Source organism: Lepidochelys olivacea (genome assembly GCF_965140295.1).
Source record: "Lepidochelys olivacea isolate rLepOli2 genome assembly, chromosome: 3".
NCBI lineage: Eukaryota > Metazoa > Chordata > Testudines > Cheloniidae > Lepidochelys > Lepidochelys olivacea.
In genome coordinates this window covers 153,909,395-153,933,458 of record NC_140413.1, presented here as the reverse complement: position 1 = coordinate 153,933,458, position 24,064 = coordinate 153,909,395, and the positions used below count along the sequence as shown (strand labels likewise).

General features: G+C 43.8%; 1 long non-coding RNA gene across 3 annotated transcripts in view; it reads right to left on the bottom strand.

The window, feature by feature from the left end:
- Positions 1–260: 260 nt before the first annotated feature.
- The window catches only part of LOC311518528, an 88,806-nt gene continuing 65,002 nt past the window's right edge, over positions 261–24,064 (bottom strand). For 2 of the 3 annotated variants that reach the window (XR_014711007.1, XR_014711008.1), the window contains exons 2-3: positions 13,546–13,683; positions 261–5,627 (exon numbers count right to left, since the gene is read on the bottom strand). This is a non-coding gene — a long non-coding RNA (uncharacterized lncRNA). The remainder of the gene's footprint in view (positions 5,628–13,545; positions 13,684–24,064) is intronic. The other variant, XR_014711009.1, reaches the window with a different exon arrangement.

Sequence of the window (24,064 nt, the reverse complement as noted above, 5' to 3'; positions counted from 1 at the left end):
CAAGTATCCTACTTATAGCAACCCAAACCCTAGATTGAAGAACCCTACAGATAGGAACTCCAACCCCAGGGCAGGAAGTTGTACCCAAAGGAATCCTAACCCTAGCTCCAAGTACTACCTAAAGGAATTCTTACCTGAGTTCCTAATAATCTATCCATAGGAATCCTATCCCTAGGGTGCAGAGCCCTACCTATAGGAACCCTAATCCTAACTTCAAGTACCCTACCCACAGAAACCCACCCCTAACTTCAAGTACCCATATTTATAGGAACCCTAATCTTAGGGCAGGGAGCCCAAGCCATAGCAATGGTAATCCTAAAGCTGTGAGCCCTAACCCTAGGAACTCTTACCCTAGCTCCATGTACCCTACTATAGAAACTCTAACCCTAGCATGTGGATCCTTTAACTATGAAATCCTAACTCTATCCAGAGTAGTCCTACATTTGGGATTAGTAACACTACCCCAGGGATCTTTTCTCTTTGGAACCTTAACCCTTGTCCGTGAAGCGCTACCCCTTGGCACCCTTACTTTAGCCTTGGAAACAGTAGCCTCTGGACTCCATCCCTAGCTTAGGGAGCTGCATCCTATAGATACTAAAGATTAGCCCAGGGAGCCTTACCCCTTGAAACCCTAATTCTATCCAGGGGAGAGCTACCATTTGTATGCCTAGTGTTGGCTTGGAGAGCTCTACGCTTTGGAACCCTAACCTTAGCCCAGGGAGCCCTATCAACTGTAAGTGTCTTTCCACCCTGGGCAGTCCTCCTCTTTGGAACCTGAATTGTATCCTGGGGAACCTTAACTGATGGATCCCCAACCTTGGTCTTCCAGTCCCTCATCCTGGCCCGGGAATCCCCACCATATGGATCCCTAACTCTAGTCCAGGGATCCCCAACCTTTTGAACCCTATTTCTACTCTGGGGATCCTTACTCTTTGGAACCCTAGCCCTAGAGTAGGGAGCCCTAGCCTGGGGAGCGCTGCCTTTTTGAGCACTAAACCTGGCCTGGAGAGCCACACCCAATGGATCCCTAACCCTAGCCCAGGGGATCTAGATGATCTAGAAAGAAGAACTTCCAGATAAGTGAAGCTTTTCAAGTGCAAAGAGAATTACTTTTATTCTTTAAAAAGCCCAGTGGCCTTTTTCTATTTTAATTAATGTTTAAAATCTATTGTCGGTTGTGCTTGCTGAAAATGAGGCCAAGAGACAAGTCCAGCTTCTTATCGCTTGTGACCACTTCCTATTTATTTAATGGACCCCTTAGCCATGTCATGAATTATGTCACAGAATATAAGTCAAGGCTGTCCGGCTTTGTCTTAAAGATTAATACGTAAAAGTTAGAAACTGGAAGTGTTTGAGCTTTGAGTGCCAACTGCATATTTAATAGTTTATCTGTAATTCAAAAGCCTGTCTTGCGTTATAAATCCTGCAGGGTTAAGTCGATTCTGAAATCTAAGTGCCCTGCCAATTGATTGATTCTTTTCCACTGATTATCTCCCAGTGTACTAATCCAAACTCAATGAGTCAACCCATCCCTTTGCATGCCTGGCAGGCAGCCCTCACCCAAAAGATGGTGGAATTCTTGCCACCCTTACATGACTTTGTTCTTTCTATGTCCACCTTTCCATCACTTGAGCTGCCCCTGGAATGATAACAATCATGGCTTTCAGCTTCTCAGCATGGATCAGAAGTAAGGAAACAAGAAGGCCCAGAAATGGTACAAACCCCTACGTTCACACAGGATCCTTCTGCCCTATTACATATCTCTTGTTCATTGTAACAGAGAGAACTCTGAAGGACCTGGTTAATGGGAGCTTCCCTAGTGAGGCTGAGAATTTCAAAACCATCTAGGGGGACACATCCTCCCTTAAAATCCCCCAAATGGCTTTGAAAATCTCAGGCGGACTGTACTGCAGTTGTGCATATTTCTCTGCTCCCTTGAGCAATAGGCAAATGCTGAGGAGACATATTGGAGCAACATGACAGCAGAATAACTCATTAGAACCTAGTCTTCTTGCTTCAGATTTTCTGAATATTCATTCCCTGGACCTGCCCCTACTTCAGAGTTTCTTGCTTGCCACTGCTCAGCAGGCATGGATAGAATTCTCGACTCCTCAAGCAGTTAAAACATCTTTCTGGGGGCTGTGGTTGTTGCATTGAAAATGTTCAGAAAAGGTCTTCTGTTGGAGGAATGAATTGGAAATACACTATTGGGTAGCATCTCCTTGGACAGATGTTTCTGCAGCCCCTAAGATCCTTTCTGGGGAAGGAGCTTTCTGGGGAATTCTGGAAATCCATCTAAAATTAGGGACAGTTGGGCAGATGCTGAGGGCCAGATCTTTAATTTGCATAAATCAGCATTCAGCAGATTTCACTGAGGCTATGCTGTTTGACACCATCCAAGCATCTGGCTGCAATTGCAGGTTATAGCCAGAGGTATCCTAGTTTTCAGATACTAGAGCTCCTCTTTCCTCATTTGGGGTTTATAAAATAACATCTTTTTTTATCCTTTAATATTTTGTTTGATTTAGTGCTCCTCTGAATTGAACGCTGTGCAGGCCATATAAAAGCCACCTTTATTATGAATAAAATGAGGGAAGGTCACACAGCTACATAAAGTAGGGAGAATGACATCAGATATTGACTCTAACTGCCAGAAATTAATGTCTGTTTGTTGACAGAGAGTCATAAATGGGAACTGCAGTCACTGCACAGGAGCTGGGCAGAACATATCTTTATTCTAAAACCTCCTCAACTGTAACCAAACCAATCAATTTGCCTAAAAGTTTAGGTGTAAAAAAAAATGAGAATGAGATTTTATCTATCAGGTTTTACTGAGCAAAGTGAAGAGTCTGAGAAGGTAAAATTCCTTTGTTACATAGTAGTGATAACTAGAGATTGGAAATAGCACTTTTGCCTGCCTCTGCAAACAACTCACCTGGAGGCACAGAATTCCCCTGACGGGGGATGTGTGTGTGTGTGTGCACGGTAATGCAAGACCTGTCAAAAAAAGATTTTGCTCTTTCCTGCCTGAATCAATCACATTTATTTATATTTTGTTGTACAGCCCATGACTTACATACTTTACAAACAGAGATAGCCATAACTGAACATGGGAAATGGGCAAAATACATGTGTCAAGTCAGGACCAATATAAAAAACCCCACCATTGGGTACGTGAATTTCTTGCATATCAGCAATTGCGATTTTGGAGGCAAATTCTGCCCTGAGATGCATATAGGGCTCTAAGTGAACAAAAGAGAATGCTGAACAGCCACATACAAATTAAAAATTTGGTCAATTGCTTAAAAAAATAAAAGCAAATGTAAACAACGTATTGCAGCCTCAATTTTTCAAAGGGACAAGTGATCTTTGGGTGCCTGTACATTTGGATGACCAGCTTGAGATGCCTTCAAGAGGCCTGATTATTCAGCACTCTCTGAAACGCCGTCTCCTTCAAGGCATCTCAAGATGGACATCCAAAGTCACTCGTCACTTTGGAAAACTTAGGCCTCTACGTTTGTTTGTGCTTCAATTCCATCTAAGTACATTTCTAGATGATTAGATGATTACACTGTGATTAATTGTTTATATTGCAGTAGTACCTAGATGCTCTAGCAACAACAACAATACTGTTGCCCCTTTTCAACCCAAGTGGCTAGTCAAAGTGTGCAGCCTTGTGGGTGTTCCAGTGCAGAGTAGAAAGTGGTGGAGGCTGATATTTTCTTTGTAAATAAATAAAACCACATCAAAGTCCTGTGTCTCTGAAGGCAGAAGGAATCAACTAGCAGGAAGCAGCTTCTTTTGCTCATAGCACCAAGAGCACCTTTTAGCCGGCAACCCTGATCCAAAAACCTCTTCCGAGGTTTCTTCCAGGGTCAGCCACTGTTCTTTCAGTTGCTCTTTTAACCTCTCTCTCTCTCTCCTCTCTGTTTTTGTCTCGTCTCTCTTCCCCCCCCCAGCCCTACCCGAAACTATACTCAGCAAAAGCTCCTGGGTAGTTTCAAATATGCCTTTTGTCTCAGGTGGGGGCTTATGTTTACAGTTATGTTGATTGAAATGTGAGTTCACACCTACCAATTTCAATGGGGTCTTAACTCAACCCATAACAAGGTTTCACCTAGCTCATAACAATACTTTGCTCATACATAGTGCTTTTCATCTGTATATATCAAAGCATTTCACAAAGGAGGTACCCTCTAATGTACCATATTTATAAAAAACCCATCCCCTTTTATATTGTTGTTTTTTGCAGCAGCATCTAGTGGTCCTAATAGGATCCGGACTCCATTGTGTAAGGGACTGTACAAATACACATGTGTATATATAGTCCCTGCTCCAATGGATTCTCCATCACTTTCTGTATTTAAATAAGGAATGGATGTCTTTCAAAAAATATGGTCCAACTCTAACAGATGTGATGGGCTTTATCTAGAAATTACTAGGTGAGGTACTATGGCCTGTTATGTGGGAGGTCTGATTAGTTGATCAGAATGGTCCCTCCAAGCCTTAAAAAAGCTCAGAATCTAAACTGAGATGAAACGCATGACTGAAAAACGGAGGGAAGGAGGAGAATGATAATGGCAAAGATTACATCTTGCACAACTTATTTTAACTTGATAACTCCAAGTCATCTTTATTTTTATGTATATAGTAGGGCTGGTTGATAACCTTAAAATGAAGCTTTTTCCTGTAGGAAAATGCAGATTCATCAAAATTGAAAATTTACCGTCTGAAAAGATCAATGTTGACAATTTTCCATCAGGAAACCCTAAACAAAATGTTTTAGTTCAGGTCAACATTCATGTCTGCCTGAGCTACTGCAGTGACTGATGGGAATTGTTCTAGGTCTCTCATGTCCTCAGTATCCATTATAGGCTCTCTTCCCCAGTCAGACTACGTCTTCCATGCTGCACCATGGTCTCTCCTTGTGGCTGAGCCACCAGCAAGTATCTTGGGCATCCCAAGAAAACAACATTCTGTTTAAAAAACAAACCAAACCAAACAACTTCTTCAGATTCAGGATAACAAATGTCAAAATATCTGAATTGCCCATGGGATGGAAATTCTGTCTTTTGATGTGTGCTAGTGTGACATGGGGCCAGAAAGTGTTAAGCAACTTGCAGGCTAATTGACCCAGATTCAACCTTTAGAGACATATTGATAGATAATGTTTGTGTTTTTGCATATATATTAGAATGTAATCAAACAGTTCCTGTCTATCACTGCATTCTGTTAATTAGAGATCAAAAGAGGATATTAACGTTCAAATGAACGTTACAGTGATATCACTGTCTCAGTTTTTCTTTGAAGTATATAGAAAATCACCTGCAAATGGTGGGAGTTAGGCAATTGCCTTATGTTAATCCATGTAGCTAATTATTGCTGATGTTTAGGAAGTAGATGGTTACCTCAAAAGCCTATTCTTCACCCAAGGATTGGAGCTGTCAAGAGGCTGCAAAAAATCTCTTCAAAAACTCTTGGGACCGGATCTTTTCATCTCAAGTCTGCTTAAGCTTTATTCAGTGGAAGTTTGAGTCATACGACTGAGATTTCCAGTCCCATCTGAACCACCCTGATATTGAATATTTGGACTGTAATGAATTCTGTGCTTCACCAGCCTTTATATCCTGCAGCGGAGAGGGAAAGGGAGAGAAATATTGGCCTCCATTCATGACATTTGAATGCTAAAGGCATGTAATTCAGTTTAAGACTTCTGAGGGTTGAGGTCCTGTTAATGGTATGCATGTGAATTGAATGTATATTCTGCACACAGTCAGCATGGTGGTAACAATCAATTCATATTAACATAGTTTGCATATGAAATCTTAAAACAAAATATAGGAAGGCAGGGGAAAGGGCACAGCATGATCCAGCATCACACCAATATCTTCACCACTTGAAATAAGTTATAATAGAGGAACCCACTGCTTTAAGTTAATTCAATTGATTTAATGAGCAACTCAATTGACTGAAGTGGAATTACAGTGCATAATAGTGCAGCCTTACTTACTAAGCTGCCCCACCTGCCATGATATTGTAGCAATGTTGTGGTCTCTTTCATCTGTGAAGTTCTAATTTCCAGGTTTTGTTTTCTGGGAAATTTTTTGCACCCTCTTCTGTATCTTATGCTGCTGCAACCAAAATAACAGCCACTCAACAATTAAGCCCTGTTTTATTCATTCTCAAGTACTGTGAGCTGTGTAGGAGGATCCTCAAAAGGTTCAGAGGTCAGACTCAGGTGAGATAAGCACCCAAAAATTCAGGTACTTAAGCTTATCTGAACTTCAGATTCTCAGCTGCTGTAAACTAGCAGTACACCGTTGATTTCTATGTAGCAACACCAACTTACACCAGCTGAGAATTTTGCCCCTTGAGTCTGCTGACTTGCCATGAAAATGTTACCAAAGCAGGCTTCCTCTCAGTAATATGATGCACCCAATTTTCTGTAGAGGGTGTATAAAATATGAAAAACAATGAAAGACAATAGGTAACTTCTTTGAACCTCAGGAATAAGGGAAAATCTTATTTCAAATGTGGGTAAACTCTGCTCTGCGTTGTTTTGCCAAACTTTTTTGGCCATCATTGGTCCTGCTTTGAGCAGGGGGTTGGACTAGATGACCTCCTGAGGTCCCTTCCAACCCTGATATTCTGTGAATTATAACTAATGTTTGAACCCAAAGTGCCGTACATTCTTTAAATTACATTGTATATAAGCAAACTCTTAAATACATTTCTATAGCACCTTCCGACTGAAGACATCAGACTGCTTTCCTCACACCTTCTAGTTAAGCCCCACAGTAATCCTGTGGCGGAAGGATGTTTTATTGTCTCTTACAGATGGGGAAATTGAGGCATGGAGTGCTTAAGTAATTAAAACTCAGACAGCAGGTAAAAAGCAGAGCTGCTGTTAGAATCCAGATCTTCTAACTCCAAAACCTGGGCTTTCACCATCTAACCATCCTTCATCTTAATATGTAGATGTTTCTGTTGGGAACAAATCTGCCTTAGGAAAGAGACATCTACTATAAAATAAATTATCTTTTCCATTCTTACCAGAATGATGTTGGGTTTTTTCCTCTCTGATTAAAAAACAGTATTTTCTATAGAAGAGAAAGGGCTCAGATACTGAGGGAAACTGCATCAGAAGAGCATGTGTGGTATAGGCCATTATTAGCACTTGTCTCTGAAAATTTTGCTTTTTGAATTGAAGAGCTGTTGAATTGCAGACAACAATCTGTTAGCAGCAGAAGGAACAGGGCAGAGAGCTCGTGGTGCCTTTTTATTCCAGGAAGTCCGTTTCTGGATGAATAGTTTAATATGTGAGTTTCGGTGAACTTGGGAGCAAGCTTAAACTCAGTCTTCATTTTAACTTGCAGGAGTCTCTCATTGGGGTCTACAACCCTGTACAGTTGTTGCGGAAAGATACCTGCATCCGTGCTGTCTGGGTTTAAGAAGGTTTTGATCTCTTATCTTAGGAAGCTGTGCCAGTTTAAAATGAATTGCAATTATTCCATGCTGATGTCTGCTGTTTTAGGTGGATGGAGTGCCCTGTGCTATATTGTTAACTGTGCAGCGAAGGCATATGCTTAATGTAATGTAGCTACTGGAAACAAGCCGGTGAAGCCAGCACCATGTGACCAGGCATCTCTCAAAGACACCGGCAGGAGCTCACTGGGCATTTCAGCTGGGACAGGAAGTAGAACCAGCCGGCTGGCTGTGTTCTACTGCTCTCTATGGGTAGAATCAGAGCTATAGTGTGATTCTCCCCTCCCATGGGTGATGGAGCCCTGTGTTTGTGGTAGCAGAGAGTGCTGAGTCCTATCCCTGCTGTTGGCACAAAGATGACATGGGTGACTACTGCAAGCAACAGCAGAGCAAGAACCGTAAAGTCCTGAGGGGCTATGGTTTGTTTCTGTGTCACGAAAAAAGCTGTTCTCATAGTATTTCTGATGTGGCCAGTAAACGCAGCTCATGTACAGAATTTTGTGTTGAAAATATGGTGATCTGTTTGCCAGTGCGTAGGTAGTGGTTGGGGGGGAGAAAGGGGTACTGGAAACTGTAATTTAAATGAACACACAGCACGGGATTTTGACCCCGATCTACCTCTGAAACATACTGCAGGCTCTTCAGCTTCCGGGCTGCATGGTTTTTAAATGAACAGCTGAAAGCAATGTGTAATCATTACACTGGCCATCAGAGGGAGCCCACATTGTTCCATCAAAGCAAAGGCAACAAATTGCAAAAAGGCCAAAACAAGCAATTACAATTTTTTTTATACAAATTCCTACAGAGTTCCTTCCATTGTCCGGTGGTGCTGAGTGTGCAGCAAATGTTCAGTTACTGAAGCGTTAAGCTGTGACTTACTGTAGTATAGCTTCTTCAGAGGGGAAGAAGGGCTGAGAGCCATTTTCCTGCCTCACTCTGATTTCAAGCTAGTCTGATAGTAACAACCTTTGTTTTTTAAGAAGTCCCAGTTAGTTCTGCATATAAAGCAGGCACTTTATCTACTGCACAACATTTGGCATTCGTTTTGCAAATAGAGTGAGAAAGACGACATTTTTCCATGAGTGTAATAAAGTATATTGGGAGTGACAACAAAAATTGAATATAAGGTCTAATAAAGTTCAAATCATATGTGTTCCCTAGATCCTACTAAAATCGACAAGCACAGAAAATGTCATGAAAAGCAGACTTAACGTATGGTTTGCTTTTGCTTCTTCAACAATGTGCGAGAGGAAAGAAGGTTCTTTGTTTTGTTTATTACATTTTGGTTACCAGTTACTCCATAAATAGGACACATAAAAATAATTGTATTACATGTTGATAGAATGACTCCGTTGGTTCATAATCCAACTGCAGTAGATGCTGGCAATATGCCAAACTCCCTGTAAAGTCCATCCTTATAGGATGAAATTCACCTGCTATGCAGAGAGCCTATGCATCACATAAGCCCTCTGTGTTGGAGTATGCTAACTCCACACAAGGCCACAAGGGTTAATGAGTGCTATGGGCCCACTTCGTCCTGCCTTGCTACACCTGCGTTCACTGTGAGATAATGAAGGGGCAGTTAACAAGGGATGAGGATAGCTCAGTAGTTAACTGACTCTGGAGAGGGTTTCCTGTTCCTTTTTCCCTGAGAAAAGGATCAGCCAGCCCTTTTGCAGAGATTACTGATTGCTAGAGCTCTCTGGAGGAAGAAGATAGGCCTGACACAGGACCACTAAGTTTGTTTTCTTTATAGGACTTTTTCTTTGCTTTATTATAAAGAGACTATGGGGAAGTCTGTGCTGCCTTGGACAGGCCTGAAGGGTGTAATGAGACTGTTGGAGGGATCCCTTGTTCAAGGAGGTGTGGGGAACTACCTCAGTAAACTCTATGTAGACTTTTGCCCCCTACCTGCATCTGCCCTGTAGCTTGTCGTGGACCTGAAGAGTGCACACGCTCAAAACAAGGCTCAAGTAATAGATTGGTCTTGTGCCGAACCTGTGCATAGGAGTGAATTTCACCCATAGAGAGTAAATGGCTGTGCTTGTTGACTTACACACTGCTCCAGTTCTCAGTATATGTGCACAGGTGTGCATGCCCACACACACAATACACACAGGGAAGCTATCTACTTACAGTACTCAGTCCCTATATATAATTGTACATAAAATACATATATACAATTGCTAAAATCCTCCAACCAGTGGTTGGCCCAAGTACCTGGGCTGCATTTTGAGTACATCTGCAAGGGGACAGTAGGGAAAAATCCCCTCCACCCGACCCATGAAGAATGGGTGCTGAGCTGCTGCACAGGCCCTCTTCCAGCTCAAGAGCTGTGGTAGGCTGTGCAGGCCCCTTGGTAGGTAAAAGATGAGGGAGTGTATGCAGTGGTGGTCCCCACCGTCTGTACTTGACCTGACCTGCCCCTTCCTGCCTCCTTTATGTAGCCCCATAGGTGGCTAACATAGAGTTGGGCTCTCCACCATGCATGAGTGCACATCCCATAGGCAAGCCCTCACATGCTGCTTGTACAGGAGAATCACACCAGTTCTGCTGTCTGAAAGGGCTGAATTCTAGTCATTCTAAATGCGTGATTTATATTGGACTGTACACAGAAAGTGGAGCTGGAATGGGCTGTTCTTTACAGCATGTTTCCCAGTGTGTTGTCTAGTGGAGTTTTAAATGACGGAAGCACCATTTCTTCAGTCACCACTTCCCATGGGGCTCTGTACAGACCTAGTATACGCATGCATACTGGGCCTATTCACTGAGTTTGGGGGCTGTGAAAATAGTTTTTCCACATGTGCTGTTTCCCTGTGCAACATTTTGAAAATTGAGGTGGTAAGAGACTATACCTTTCTAAGGTGGACCGTGAGCTGAACATCCTCTTGGTTCTTGCCTGTGATAAGGACTTTGCTGTCAGTTTTATTATAAAGTTTGTACTTGTGATTGCCCGCTGAATTTACAAACTTCTCCTTCCAAAGCTCACTCTTGGCATCCAGTCCCATCCATTTGACAAGATTTCCCTTTGGACTCCTCTTATAATTTTAAAAGTATACCCAAACACAATCTTGTGTTCCTCCAAATTGCCTTTTTCATTCTGATGGCTGCTATGTCGGCTTTGTGGAAGAATACTATTACAGCAGAAGATCTGTGACAAGAACGCAGAGCCGATCGATTTTTAGTATCGAAATAGACACAACAAAAGGCTGTTCGTATTTTTTTTTAAAGGATCATGGGTGTATTATGTTAGTGCTTATAGAATATAAAAATGAAGCATCCCTCTTCCTCCAGTTCCTCATACTGTTGCCAGTAATCATTCTAGGTTCCCTCAGAGTTCAGGGAGCACTAAAGGGGCAAAAAATACTTTCTCGCATCCGTTTATATTGGTTGATGATATGATATTCCTGAGCAGGATTCAAGCTCTGGCACAAGTTAATAGTAGAACAGATGAGACTATGGAGGTTGAATTTCAATCATCATGTGGTTATTAGCCTTTTTGAAGTTTTTTTTTTCCCCACCCTGTTTGCTTAATGCCCTCTCACCAAATGCAATTCCTACAGGTCATCTTTACCTCAATTTCAATTTAATTACTTTCTAGCAAAGGGTCTTTGCTTGCTCACACTTCTGATTAATAAAGAACACATGCGGCATTGATTTTTTTATATAATTTTCAGTATTAGATCTCTGTGTGATTAGCAAGATTGGCTGTATCTGTGATGTGAGCTACTTAATAAGTCCAGTGCAATTATCAAGACCACTTGTTGACCTGAAGAAGGTTGGGTGGGTTTTTTTGCGGGGGGAAGGGGGAGTCAAATTTTGTTTTAGATGCTAATATGAAGCTTAATTTAACCTCTGTGATCTAAAAATCAGCCTGTGCAACAAGAAGAAATTAGTTTTGTGAAAAATTTCACAATTTTGCTTTTACACATGTTGAAGTTTCCCATTAATGTGAAACTTTGAGAGCTGTAATTTGGCAGCAAAAATATACAAAACTCTGGACTTGCTTTTCGCAAAGAAAACAATTCTGCTAGGAAGTAAAAATGAGACTGCTGTGAATTTGCAATGAAATCCCAAATTAACACATTTTGAGCCTCTTTGACTTTCTTTGCAAATATTTCACACTGGATACAAGAAAAATAGGTTGATACTTATAGATTCTACCTAGATCAGAAATATTACAAGGAAAGCATTGCTCATGTTACTTCAGTTTTAGCTGAAATCAGAAAATTCACGGAAACAACCAAATAGCTTTCCCCAACTCTGTCAAAAAACGTAAGCATTGTTCTCTCAAACTTTAAAGTGTCTATTCCCCCACTCCCCCCGCCCCATGTCTGATAGCTTAGATGGTTATAACTTTGGACAAGATCTTACCATGGAGCTACCAATTTGCTATATGCATGAACTATTTTGTAATAACTATGGGACTAAGACTTTGGGATGCTGGGTATCACAGCGCCTAACTTCTAAGCACCTAGAAAATCACAGGAATGACACTGTGATCCATAAAGCTGAGTTAGGTTCTGAGGTTCCCAAGACAATGAATGGGGTGAGAGAGACACCTTAGAAGGTGAGTCACAAAAACCTGCACGCTAGCTGGGGAGTTGCCTAAATTAGCCAATGGGAGATGCTGGTGAGAGGGGTGTGTTATAGAGCCCACCTTTTTCTTGGAGATAGGTGCCTCCCTGCAGTTCAGACTTAGGACCTTCTATCTGCTAGGGATCCTTGAATGGGAACCAGCTGCTTGGAGTCAGGCAGCTTAGGTTATTAAAGTGTTTCTTGTGGGAATGAGTTCAGTGCCTGCCTTGCTCCATACAAAATGGGGGTGTGTGGGGAGGTGGTGCTATCACTCACCTTATACATTTTACCTCAGTAGTTAAAGCACTCATCTGGGATGTGGGAGACTGAGGTTCAAGTACCCTCTCTCTGCCAAAGGGGGGTGTTCTAACCTCTGAGCTATGGGATAGGCTCATGTGGGGGCTACCTCAGTCATAGAATCATAGAATCATAGAATATCAGGGTTGGAAGGGACCTCGGGAGGTCATCTAGTCCAACCCCCTGCTCAAAGCAGGACCAATCCCCAATTAAATCATCCCAGCCAGGGCTTTGTCAAGCCTGACCTTAAAAACTTCTAAGGAAGGAGATTCTACCACCTCCCTAGGTAATGCATTCCAGTGTTTCACCACCCTCCTAGTGAAAAAGTTTTTCCTAATATCCAACCTAAACCTCCCCCGCTGCAACTTGAGACCATTACTCCTTGTCCTGTCCTCTTCTACCACTGAGAATAGTCTAGAACCATCCTCTCTGGAACCACCTCTCAGGTAGTTGAAAGCAGCTATCAAATCCCCCCTCATTCTTCCCTTCCGCAGACTAAACAATCCCAGTTCCCTCAGCCTCTCCTCATAAGTCATGCGTTCCAGACCCCTAATCATTTTTGTTGCCCTTCGCTAGACTCTCTCCAATTTATCCACATCCTTCTTGTAGTATGGGGCCCAAAACTGGACACAGTACTCCAGATGAGGCCTCACCAATGTCGAATAGAGGGGAACGATCACGTCCCTTGATCTGCTCATTATGCCCCTACTTATACATCCCAAAATGCCATTGGCCTTCTTGGCAACAAGGGCACACTGCTGACTCATATCCAGCTTCTCGTCCACTGTCACCCCTAGGTCTTTTTCCGCAGAACTGCTGCCTAGCCATTTGGTCCCTAGTCTGTAGCTGTGCATTGGGTTCTTCCATCCTAAGGGCAGGACTCTGCACTTATCCTTATTGAACCTCATCAGATTTCTTTTGGCCCAATCCTCCAATTTGTCTAGGTCCCTCTGTATCCTATCCCTGCCCTCCAGCATATCTACCACTCCTCCTAGTTTAGTATCATCCGCAAATTTGCTGAGAGTGCAATCCACACCATCCTCCAGATCATTTATGAAGATATTGAACAAAACCGGCCCCAGGACCGACCCTTGGGGCACTCCACTTGACACCGGCTGCCAACTAGACATGGAGCCATTGATCACTACCCATTGAGCCCGACAATCTAGCCAACTTTCTACCCACCTTATAGTGCATTCATCCAGCCCATACTTCTTTAACTTGCTGACAAGAATACTGTGGGAGACCGTGTCAAAAGCTTTGCTAAAGTCAAGAAACAATACATCCACTGCTTTCCCTTCATCTCCGGTTGAAGTTGTTTCCCTGTGGATAAATAATGAAAGAATAATTGGAGCAGGGGGACTGGACCTAGGGTCTCCCACCTCCCAGATGAGTACACTAGCTACTGCACTACTGAGTCATTCTCTCTTGCCCACTCTGGCCCAGTTTGGATTAATACTTAGTCATTCGTTTCCTGTTTATCCCCAGGGGAACAGCTTCAACAGGAGAAGCTGAGATTCCCACATCAGAATATTTCATAGCTCAGTGGTTAGAGCTCTCTCCTGGAAGGTCAGTGTTCAAACTTGTTTAAACAAATCTAGATTCCCCCCTGCAAAGTCATGCAGTTGGAACCCCGCCAAACCTCCTAGCTTCAGTGTGTGACCTCCTCCCTCCACCTATGCCACAGAAACCATTAGAGATTGAATCTATGGGGGCTGAAGGGAGGTATTGACACCGGCTAGATTGTTGACTTTGCGGCAGATTTGGATTAGAACACTTAATGGTTTATGCTCATTAGGATCAGTTGTTGCTTTTTACTCTATTTCAGACACTCTTGATTTCCCCCTAAAAGCCCAAAGAACTTCATCAAAGAACTGATAGAACATTCCAATCTAACGCTTGTTCTGTGGACATAGACATGTTCTTTGGATGTGCTGACTTGAAAAAACATCACTGTCTGCATATGGGCTGTACAAAAATAAATCCACATCCCAGGATTTAAGCTGTAGATAATTCAGCCTGAAGGCACCCAATTTGGATCTGTATTTTCATATTGTTTGTTTTATTTCGTCAGCAGTACAAATGATTAATTTACAAATCTGAGCAGATTCTTGAGAGGAACACCACAGCTGAAGTTAAGTTTGTTTCCGCTTGACTAGTGCACCTAAGATAGGCTAAGTAGCTGGATGTTTAGAGTTGAGTTTCAGGTAAGTGTCTGAATGTTTGGGTGTTTACCTGCATAAGATGAACTTCTGAGGAGGGTCTTCTTAAACCATCTACCCTTACATTCTGAGCCTTCATCAAGCTTTCCTCCCTGTGGTAGGCCACCGCTCCCCTCGCATATACACTCCTGATGGCAAGCTTTCTTGGGTTAGGGTGTGCTTTGTGGCCAGTTATCCCCATCAGGCAACTGGGCAGCAGGGGCATAAGTACACAGTCCCCTCTTTCAGCCTTGATGTCTCTAAGCAATCAGCCAGCCAGTAGAACCAGTCTGTACTAATTTATCATCGGGGTGACGGGCTTTCAGTGTGTTCTAGAAGAGGCAAGGAAAACTCTTGCCCAAATGTTTCATCTATCTGTTTCTGGTTCTGGATGGAAACTAGAAGCAAAAAAGATACTTACCTGAATTTCAAGGGGTGCGTGTTCTTTTCTGTGTGTGTGTTTCCTACATCTTCAGCTGGGTTAGCTTTGTAGCTACTTGCCTCATTCCCTGAACTGAACCAAAGGAAAGCTATGGCCTGTGTGAATATGCAGGTAAACTAGATTCATAGTTAATTGGCTCATTACCTGACTTGCAGCCAAAGAAGGCTGTGCTGCTCCTTGAAGAGAGAATACGTAGTAGTGCACACAGTTGCTCGCTAAATTATTAAAATACATATCTTGGAGAGGAGAGAACTTACCACATAAAAAGTCTAGGGCCAAAATTAATAGAATACTTCGCTATGGGCTTGATCCAAAAATCCATCGAAGTCAATGGACAATCTCTCCCTTGAATTCAGTGAGCTTTGGATCAGGGCTTAAAGCTGGGTTCCTGGACAACTTGGGTCAGTATTTTCAAAGGTATTTGGATACCTTAAAATGCAGATAAGCACCTAAGGGGATTTTCAAAAGTGCCTAAGCAGGTTAGTGCTCAAGTGCCGTTCAAATCACTTTGGCACTTCTAGGGATTTACAAAGCCTCTTTAGGTGACTGAAGACCTTTGAAAATCTGGCCTGTTGTGCCTGATTTTCAGAAATGCCAAGGACACTCTGAAAAAATGAAGCACAAGGGGTGTCAAGTTGGCTACCCAGAAATTCAGGCATGCAGATCTAGTGCCTGTTTCTGAAAATATTGGCCATAGTCCATGAGACTAAACTGGCCTGTAGTGGCAATGAAAATAGTGTAAGTACAATATACAAGAAGGGAAGAGGGGAAATGACAAGGTACTATAGCTATAAATATCTAAGGTTCTGGGAAGTGTTTTAAGATATATTTGTATCCTAAGAAAAGTAGCACGTCGTCATGTAACTAAAGGTATGTAGGCATTACAATACAGCAAGGGGGCAGATTTGCCACTTCACTTTGTCATGGCCTGCTTCTAGGGTTGCCAACCCTCCCAGTTTGGCTGGAAGTCTCCCAATATTGGGTTCGATCTCCCAGAGGCTACTGAAGCCAAACCAGGATATTTTAGACCGCTAAAAGTATGATGTTGCAGTGGGGTAAGGCAGGCTCCCTATCTGCCCTGGCTGTGTGCTGCTCCGGAAGCAGCCAGCGTGTCTGGGAGCAGCTCCTAGGCGGAGGCACAGCCAGGGCGTCTCTGTGTGCTGCCCCTACCCTCAGTGCTTCCTCTGCAGCTCCCATTGGCTGGGAATGGGGAACTGTGGCTAATGGGAGCTGCAGGGGTGGTGCCTGCAGGAAGGGCAGCACGCAGAGCCGCCTGCCTGCCGCGAGCCTAGCAGCTGCAGGGAGATGCCGGTCACTTCCGGGAGCCACCTGAAGTAAGCACTGCCTGGCCAGACCCTGCACTCCTAACCCCCCTTCTGCACCCCAGCCCTGAGCCCCCTCCTGCATCCAAACTCCCTCTCTCACCCCAACAACCTTCCCTAGGCTCAGCCCGGAGCCCTCTCTCACACTCCAAAACCCTCAGCCCTATCCCCCAGCCAAGAGCCCTCACCCCCTCCCAAACCCCAACCCTCGCTGCATCCCGGTGAAAGTGAGTGAGGGTTGGGGAGAGCGAGCAACGGAGCGAGGGGTGCTGGGCCTTGAAGAAGGGGCAGGGCATGGGACAAGGGTGTTTGGGTTTGTGCAATTAGACTGTTGGCTCTATGTGCACCTATGTACTACTTCACACCTGGAAACAAGGTCTAAGTTACCAACACAGCAATGTGAGATCAGCTCTTGTGCCCCTGTGTGGGCATCTAGGCCAAACCACAAAGTAGTCCTTCGTGTTCTCTGAACGACAATTTTTGGATGGAGTTTCTGTAAGAGTCAGAGCTCCTTCATACACTAATATGTCTTGGCCCTGCAAAGTTCCTGTAGAGCTGTGCAGACCCTTTTCCGTGCCAATCTTCACTGAACCAGAATGCCATGCTCTTCAGCCAGTTCCAGTGCTTGCCATTGGTGCAGTGCCAGGCTCCATGCACAGACACGGAGGGCAGAAATGGGAAGGCTTAATTATTACACTAATCGGAGTGATAGAGCTACTTGGGGGAATCCAGAATTAGAATCTGCCTTTCTGATTTTAGCTTTTGTTTTTATTTGTGTTTTCCTCAAACATATTTAAGAATGACACGTGTGATCAAAAGAAACACATTGCACCAAAAAAACCCACTTAAAATCTCTCTCTTGTCTGCATGCATAAGAAACACACAAACACATTGTGCAAACAGAAATAATTTTGAGCTTGGTGGTGCATCAGGCCCCTAATGTACGTTCTTATCGGACATGTAGGAAACATTCTGGATTTACTACCAAGGGAGGATTTTTGTCTTTAATTTTGTTTTGTAAGGGGAATAGCTTTGAATTCCATTAAATGTAATTTCTCACTAAAGAGACTGTTTTGAATGCTGTGGCATGAAAAATAAATTAAACTAAAATTTCAGTTCCCCAGCTCTCCCAATTGAATAGGTTACCTCTGATTAGTTCCTGTAGCACTGACTGGCTTCGTTATATTTATTTGTTCAGAAGCTCCTATGTTGGGTTCTGGACACCTGTGCCAAAATACAAAACTCAGGGAAAGAATCCAAACTGATGGCTTGCTCAGTCCCATCTCACAAATGGCTGTGGTGAGGTCAGACAAGAGAGGCCATCAACTCAGACTCATGCATGCAGCCCTGGAAAATAACCCAGGCTTGAGGTGTGCCTGTGAGCTGTCTGAGAATAGAGTCATTCTGGCCCCAAAGTTGAGGGAGACAAGAAGTGCTTTTTGGTCCTCTCTGCCTCCTTTTCCTGGCTCTCCTCTTGAGTTCTCCATGCCTTCCTTATTCTGTTTCCCTCCCTCTGACGCACTCTCTCTCCTTCCCCTATAAATTCCTCCTGCCTCCTCTCCCATTCCTCAACCCTGAATCCCCCCGCCCACCTCAAATTCCCACTTCTGTTTGGCTCCCAGCTCCACTGGATTTTCCCCTCCACTCAATCTGATCCCTCATAGTTCCCTTTGTTCCTACCGTCCTCTGTGTGTGTGTGTGTGTGTGTGTTTCTCTCTCCCTTTTTCATTTACCATCTTCCACCACCCCAGGAACTTGCAGTGAGCTCTGGGATGTGCTTCAGGGTCGTCTCCTTACACTTGCCCATGCACTTCAGACCTGAAGTCAGATTCATTCTCTCTCTCTCTCTTTTCCCTATTTCTCTGCCTGGTGGTGACTGCCCGCAGAGCTTGCTGTTTCATTGCTGTTGAGTGACTCTGCAGGGGGAAGGCAGAGGGAGAACACACCTCTGGGCACTGCTGGCCTTGCCTCTCCTAAATGCTGCCTTCCCTCTGATTCCTCTATTGGGCTGAAAGTTGGGCACTTCAGAGAGGGGAAAGGCATGTCTTTACACTCAGATTGCCATGCCAAGGAGTGGATGTGTAATCCAGAGTCAAAGATCCTTCGTGGAAGGTGCCCTACCACCAGCTTTCTCCTTTTTTAAAACAGGGTGTGGTTGGTTTGAGTGTCTCTTTTTAGCCAGCTGTCAAATAGTTAGAATAATACCCCAAACTCAAACTGGATACTAGGGGTATGTGCCTGGATAGTAGGGGTGTGATTGCAGCTCAAGTAGACATACCTGAGCTAGCTTTAATCTAGCGATGCCATGGTAGCATGTGCTTCAGTGCAGGCTGTACAAACCTGCCAGGAAGCCAGGGTAACTATTCGCAGGGCTAGCCCACACTGACACAGCTTCATTGCTCCAGAACCTGAGCTAGCTAGATTAAAGCTAGCTCAGGTATGTCTACTCGAGCTGCAATAATATTCTGTAATTGCAATATGGATATACCCTTGGTGGAGGCTAGTGCCTAAACCACAGAGCGCCAATGTAATGCATTAATGTGAGTGAAGCACTGCTTACTGAGGGCCTGATCCATCATGCTTTGAACTTAATGGGTAGACTCCCATTGACTTCAATAGGCATTGGCTCAGGACCTATGTGATAGACACACTCTGCTTTAACTTCAGTTTCTAGAGGTCTCTGTCCATCCCTGGAGCCTTGTATCTCTTTGCTTCCAGAGCTACCATATTGATGAAAAAGACCATTAATCACTTTCATCAATGGACACTGTAGAATTAATTGGTCCCTATTATGAGCTGGCTTTGTCCACTCCAGTTTCAAATTACTCTAGCAATACGGCTTTCCACACCTCCTTTGGAGAGCATTCCGGGGTCTTAATAGATGTCATAGTTTGAACATCTTTCCTATTATCAAGAGTAAATATTACATTTGGCTTAATTTCTTCCCATAATTCCTAGTGGTTCCTCCTTCAATCCCTCTAACAGTTCCTCTCCATCCTTGATGTTGACACCCTTCAGATACTTGTGTACACAGCTATCTTATCCCCATCATTTGGGGGAAAGCCATATGTAGTGCCCCCTCTCCACCTGGTTACCTTCTTTAATGCCAAAATGCTTACAGGTTTTGATGGACAGGTCTGGGTTCTTTTGAATTCCGCCACCCACTCAGCAGGGTGTATCATCTTAATTTTTTCCTATGAATTTATTTAGTGGTGCCTCCACCCCCCTTGCTCCTTCCTGGCAGGGTCACCAGGGCAGCTTGGGAGGAAAATTCCAGCCATAGGGTAAAACCAACTTACTTGCCAGATAGTTGGAGACTTCCAAGAAATAACACAAACCCGTACAATATATTCAACACAATAGTTATATTAAACAGGAGACAAATATAATAGGGCAAACCACTATTTTTAGGTTCACCGGTGCCTACGCCGCTAATACCTATGACTTTCCCCTGTCATGTGACTTGATATAGCAAATATAAGATTAGTGTCCCATTGGTACACGTACTTTATCGGGGCCCTTGATGACCTATGACCACAAAATTCTTCTTTGCAGTGGTTTAGCAGTGTGGCTGACTGGATTCAGTACAGCCCAAAGGACCCACAAGTGGGAGAAGGAGGTAAATCCCTCCACAAGTTTAATATGCAGCAGGTTATAAAATCCCCCAAACCTTTACTCCCTGGATTGAGGACACAGTTCAGGGAGTAGGGGGTCCCCAAAACAAATTCCCTGACTGACTGACTAAAAGATGGTGCACTCACAAACTCCATGAATGATCCTCTGGACTCCTCAGTCACTGCAGAGATGACTCTGGACTCCTCAGTCACTGCAGAGGGGCTGTCTTTGCTGTCAGGGATCCTCTTCAGGCAGGAATCAGGCTGTTTCAGTCCCAGGATTTCCCTTCACCACAAAGGGGTGCAGGGCTCAAGGTGCAGATTAACACAACTGTACTAAAATCCAAACTGTAGTCTCCTAGTCCAGTGACCAGACACACTCACAGCAGGCAGCAGCCCTGGACTAGCAGCCAGAGCAGAACTGACCATGTGGTGACTGGGCTCACCTAGGGAGCTGGAGGGCGAACTCAGCCTGGCTGGGGAAGTTTCCCAGCAAATGCTACAAACTGGGAGTCATCAGTGGAGAGGGAAAAGCCAAGCTGAGGGATCTTGCTTTCAGGTCCCTAGAGGCCAGTTCTTATGAGGAACCCTGTATGCAGGCCTGGGACTCACCAGCTCCCCACACAGCCAGTCCTGCCTTTGCCCCAGCTGGCTCCAGCCTGACTCAAAAATGGCTTCTCCCCTTTCCTGAGTTTTCCTTGGCTCCCCCTCCCTACCAGGGACAGTGTGCCTCTCCCTGAGCTGCCAGCAGACAGAGCCCCAGGAATCTAGGTAATCTCCTTGGGGGTTACACATATGGTAATCCATTGTTCAGTATGTATCGGGTGACACACTGAACAATATGAAACATGGAGAATATGAGTTTGTTACAGATATGGGACTTAATTATTTAGCTTGCTCAAAGAGTAGAAACTTCTCATGCTTGAAGCTCTGGAGGGCCCTTGTTCAATCTCCAGTCATACATAAAATGCCGGTCATCAAAATACATCATTATTTCTGCTCACCTTTTCATATAAATTAATCCCTCCAGGCCCTTAGTAACTGTTGTAGCTGCTTCATAATATTCTTGTTTCACTTCTGGCTAATATTTATCTGTGTTGTTGCTTCAAACCCAGAGTGTTCTCCTTTCCCTACTATTACAGGCCTCCCCGTCCTTCCTCACCTTTATCTTACCTCAAGCCCCAGAACTTTCTTGTAGGCTTCCCTCTCCACAATATCACTGTGCTGTGGAGACCAGGGCCAATCAGTATCAAATCCTTTTTTATTTTATTATTTCTTTATCCTGATCTGGGGCATGAACTTGCAAGGAACAATATTAGATAAATGTGAAGTCTCCAGAGATACTTCAAATTGCAGCAGGATGGGTAGCACAAGGGAGGGCTCAGTGAGCTGAAAAGAATGATAGCACAAGAGGCTCATTTAATTTTTGTCTTCTGTATTTCTTTAGAAGATGTTAAATATTCATAGCTGTGTCAATCAACTTTATTCAGTCCTGCGCTTTAGGGAGTAGTGATTGTCCAAGTGTTGTCAGGCTCATCCCCACAGCTTCCAGCCTCTCATGAATAAACTTATTAAAGTGGGGTGAAAAGGATATAGTGGGAGGGAAGCAGAGAATCCGAATAATATGCTGACACCTTCAACAACTTATTTTAAAAGCTGAATCTCTAGTGTCTTCACATTGGATACTACAATACTGAGGTGTTGAAACTGGACCCATTACTCAGCAACCACATATCCTTTGCGATAAGGACTCCTTAAAACAGGAGAAGAGAAAAAAATTCTCTGTTATGCATTTGTTGTTTAAGTGCTGTGGCTCTATACAGCTTCTTCAGTACTTGTGAGCAAAACTATATAACTAGAAACATCAGGCTTGATACTGAAAGGGGCTGACTACTCATAAGTCCCACTGGGTATGTCTACACTGCATTGTACACCCAGCTCAGTCTCAGGTGTGAGCCCAACTCTCTCGCCCCCCTCCCTCCCCCACTGTCCACACACACATCTTTTTCACTTGGGTCAGTAATCCCTCAGGACCTGAGCTCTAGGACCTACCTAGCAGGGCAGGTCTGAGCCAGAGACCAACTGTGCCTGAGGTCTGATGCAGTTTATACCTGGGTTCCCAGACGCAGAAGGTCTGTTTTCAGTATGGCTGTGGCCACGTGGTTTTGAGACCCGATCCAGCAATTGTAAACCTGGGTTTACAGTGTAGTAGAGACATACCCCCCTGAGGTCAGCCAAAAACTGAGGGCACTGAAGGAGTCACACAGCACTTCTGAGGATCAGGTCTATAAACGTACTGTGATCATCCTTAAAATACCAACATACCACTTTAGTGTGTTCTTGAGAAGAATGATGGACTCATGGTTTAGACAATGGCCTGGAGATCTGGGTTTAATTCCTGGTTCTATCAAAGGCTACCACTGTGACCCTGCACAAGCCACTTAACTTCTCAGTGTCCCTGTTTACTGTCTGTAAAACGGATATAATATAATCCTTCCTTTCTTTCACTCATTGGTCTGGTCTGTTAAGACTGTAGACTCTTTGGGACCGAGAGTGTCTCTTACTATATGTTTGTACAGGGCCTAGCACATTGGGGCCCTGACTTCAATTAGGGTCTCACTACTAACAATAATCTGAGGTGCCATATTATTTCCCTGTTCAGACTAGAAATTAATTGTGCCATGTAACTGTAGCTTTTGGTCTCTCTTGCCAATCCTCCTGGTCTAATGGCTTTCCTCAGGACACTGCTGACAACAGCCCGGATTTAGGTAGCATTTCCTTAGGACTCGCGGCAACGGAAGTTTTCAGAATAGGTACCATTTTCTCCCTCATGTCTCTCACAGGAGCTAAGAAGATGTAGGCACATTTCTACTTCACTCTTGAACCTAGGGTGGAGATGAGGAAAGTGGAGGCCCATTCTAGTCCCAAAAGTGCTGCTGTGTCCCTCCTTCCTTACAGGACAGTCTAGTTTGAGTGGAGATAAGAGCTCAGCTCAACAGCTAAGTGGAGGCACTACTAGACACTCTTCCAGCAGAGGAGTCAGAGGAAAGCGTGCAGCTTCCTTCCTGCTGGCTGGAGTTTCAAGAGGTAGGGAGGAAAATTCCATTTTCATACAAGCTTGGAGCACATAACTGAAGCAGAGAACTCCCACCAGCTCCTTTCCCAATGGTGGAGAGGACACAACTGCTGAGAGGGTAGGTAGCAAACACCCTCTGATGGAGAGACTGGAACTAATGGAGTGGTGGTGGTAGAAGAATAGATAGCATGGAGGTGAGACAAGGCAGCATAGAGCTTGGGAGGTAACTGGGTGGGTTGGCAGAACGGAGGTGATGGTGGTGGGGGGGATACAGAACACTAAGAGAAGTCACAGAGCATGGAGGGAAACTGAGAGCTGAGGGACAATAGTGAGAGGACACAGCACTATACATTTGCACAAATGCACAGACATGTAGATGCTGTTCTGTAGAACCAACCTATTGCCAACCCCCGCTCCCCAACTTTGAGGCAAAATTACTCACTTCCCCCTTTTCTCTTCACCCACCCAACCCACCTTTTTATAATCTATGACAAAAAATACTATAAGGTCATTATGGTCACTTAGTCTGAACTTCTGCATAATGCAGGCCACAGAACCTCACCCAGGAACAGAGCATATACTTTAGAAAGGTATCCAGTCTTAATTTAAAGACCGCAAGTAATGGAGAATGGTGGAGGACAGAAAAAACATTTGACAAAAGACTGAGATTTCAAAATCTGGTTTTGTTCTGAACAGGAGTGAAAACTAAAAATTCTGAAATCCTTCCAAAAAAAATTGCCCCCACCCCCAATTGTTTTGTCATTAAAAACATTTTGTTTTGACAAACTTAATATTTGATTTTGACTTTTTTTTATTTTGTACTAGTGTGTAATATACGCATTTTTTTTGAAAAAGAAACAAAGTTGTTTCCAAACAGAAAATCCGTTTCATTCCAACATTGAACAGTCTATTTCAACATTGTTCGAATGCCTTATTTTTGGGTTTTTCCTAAATAACATTCCAGAGAAATCTACCTGATTTCACTAGATGTTTAGATTTCAGTGGAAATGCATATTCTGATGGAATATAGCTGTCAAAGTTTCTCCACC